Source organism: Tribolium madens, unplaced genomic scaffold, assembly GCF_015345945.1.
Source record: "Tribolium madens isolate multiple individuals breed KSU strain unplaced genomic scaffold, Tmad_KSU_1.1 Scaffold_3;HRSCAF=73;Tcas5.2_LG2, whole genome shotgun sequence".
NCBI lineage: Eukaryota > Metazoa > Arthropoda > Insecta > Coleoptera > Tenebrionidae > Tribolium > Tribolium madens.
Window position 1 is genome coordinate 13488461 of NW_025401006.1, and position 2833 is coordinate 13491293.

Sequence of the window (2833 nt, forward strand, 5' to 3'; positions counted from 1 at the left end):
AAAATTAACTTCTTATGACATAAAATATGTATAAATAAACATAAATTGTTAAAGTACCCCAAAAATTTAAAATTGCATACGAATGAAGATATAGTGTTTACTCATTTGTCTTCGAGGTAACAAAAAAAATCTTTTATTAAAGACTGCCTGATATATTTTTCCTTTTTTTCGGAAAAGCTTTCACTGACTTTAAATTTCATGTAAACAGACAGAATTTCAAAAAAATTCGACAAAAAAAAGTTCAAGAGAAAATAACATTGATTCTATTAACCACTTCGACTTATAGAAATTCGAGATATAGAGGTTCGATTCAATGAGGTTCYACTGTATTTTATGAATCCCATAAAAACAGTAAAAAATCTAACTTGAAACCTTTTAGTTTGTCAAAAATTAGTTATTTTGTTTTTCTTTAAAAATTTACCGTTTATCAAAAACATGATCAAAATACATACAGTACAACCTTTTTAAGTCGAATTATTGCCAAATTTTTATATATTATTTTATTTATAAAGTATGTAATAAATTGTTAGGTACCCCAAAAATTAAAATTGCATATGTATGGAGATATAGATTTTACTCATTTGTTTTCAAGGTGACAAAAAATCTTTTATTAAAGACTGCCTGATACATTTTTCCTTTTTTTCGGAAAAGCTTTCACTGACTTTAAATTTCATGTAAACAGACAGAATTTCAAAAAAAAAATCGACCAAAAAAAGTTCAATATACCTATCAAGGGAAAATAACATTGATTTATTTCTATAAACCAGCCAATCACTTCGGCTTATGGAAATTTCGAGAAATAGAGGTTCCACTGTATTTTATGAATCACACATAAAAACAGTAAAAAATCTAACTTGAAACCTTTTAGTTTGCCAAAAATAAATTGTAGATAACTCGAAAACAAAAGACAGTAGCGTATGAAAAAACAAAAGACGTGCAGATTCCTGTTTACAAAATGGCTGGAGGCGCGTACGTAGGTGGCGCTGTGGCCAATGTCAATACCACGATTACAACTCACAACAAATAAAATTCTTGTCATTGCTAAAATTATTATCTAATAGTTTAATTTGGAGCAATTCTACCGAGATTAGACCGAATTCGCTTGAAAATCATATTGGGACCCGGCGTTCCAAATACCAAAGAGGGCGTATCACTTGCAATTTAACTACAAATCTACTTACTTTATAAAAAATAGTAATGATGATCAGCCATGCAGCAATTGAGTGGTTCACGTGAGGTATGCGTCTCGATTTTCAGGGGGCTTCCACTAGCTTGCGACCGCTTTTCGTGACGCATCGTAAATTTATAACTTGAAAACGGTGCCCATAACGAAATCAAAAAAATGCAAACCAAGTCAACATCAAAAATAATAATTTGTTCGTTGATTCACTGCACTTGAGTTCTTGCAGCCCCCATTGTGGCGAACCTGCAACACACCAAACCGTCAATTGAGCGGTTCAAAGGCCCCAATGGTTAAAAATAACCACACAAGGACGCACCAAACCATTTCCACAACCAACTATGACAATGACAACCAAATAAAAAAAAATGGCGTTTTTCACCAAATGTCAAACAGCCTACTACGCCGCAGCGCGAAAACCGCTCAAGGGGGCCCCAGTTCGTGGAAATGCGCCATTGGATTGCACAACGAGCGATTTGGTCGCGTTGGGGGGAAAAGCAGCGCGTGACTCGCAATTGGGGGGTTTGTGGGGTTGGAGATGGGCGCGGGGGCGGTTTTGGACTTACCTTAAAGTACGGGGTTGATGTTAAAACGTGTAATTTCTTCAACACACCCCACAGTTTAACAAAACATGGCAGCCAGGCACAATGGCCAGTGCCAATCAGGAGGAATCCCGCGAGAACTGCGCACGGGCAAAAGACGCGAGAGGTGTGCGCGTGTCCGGAGAGAGTTATTTTATTGACTTTCCGAGGAACGTTTCAATATTTGATTTTAAATTGTTGGAAATTTGCTGGAGTGATAACACGGAGTCTTATCACTCATTTCCAAAAATAGAAAGTTGATAACAAAATGGCTTTTGGGGCACAGGAGGCTTTTCTATGTCTCGCACAAAATTGCACAATTTTTGACCTAGAATTGCGTATCAAATAAACATTAAGACTAGACCCAAAATATACATTTTAAGGCATTCTAACAATTTGTTTTGGTGAAAATAACAATGTTTTTATTGTACGCAGAAAACACACAGGACAAGGATTTGGGGCGCATGTAAATTTACTTCTAAAGTCATTATAATAAGCACAAAAACGCAAAAAATTATAAAATTGACAATTGGGCCACAATTTTTGACAAGCTGTCACGTCATAAATGACACCAACTCGAAAAGTTGAAGTTCGAACCCTGTCTAAAACATTTTTTTTTCTTATTTTTTTTAAAGAAACAAAATAAATAATAATAAGATTGATAAGTGATCAAAAAGTGTGATAGTTTAACCACTTCACAGTAATAAAAAAATATATTTATTTATTTATAAATTTATTTTTGTGAAAATGACAACATTTTTAATACCACACATAAAATTTTGAAGCGCATTTAAATTTACTTTTGAAGTCATTATAATAAACACAAAAACGCAAAAATTTATTAAAATTGACAGTTGGGCCACAATTTTTGACAAGCTGTCACGTCATAAATGACACCAACTCGAAAAGTTGAAGTTCGAACCCTGCCTAAAACAATTTTTTTCTATTTTTTTTTAAACAAAATAAATAATAATAAGTGTTTAGTAGTAGTGTTTTAGTAAGAAGTAAGTAAATTTTGACTTTATTTAGATCAATTAGTTCTTATCTCTATTCTCCTTGTGAAGAAATTTTT

General features: G+C 33.4%; 1 protein-coding gene across 1 annotated transcript in view; it reads right to left on the reverse strand.

The window, feature by feature from the left end:
- Nucleotides 1–1886, reverse strand: part of LOC123007557 — a 7556-nt gene extending 5670 nt beyond the window's left edge. The window contains exons 1-2 of the mRNA XM_044402926.1: nucleotides 1747–1886; nucleotides 1182–1426 (exon numbers count right to left, since the gene is read on the reverse strand). The gene's annotated coding sequence lies outside the window, so the exon portion shown is untranslated. The remainder of the gene's footprint in view (nucleotides 1–1181; nucleotides 1427–1746) is intronic.
- Between the last annotated feature and the right edge of the window lie 947 nt (nucleotides 1887–2833).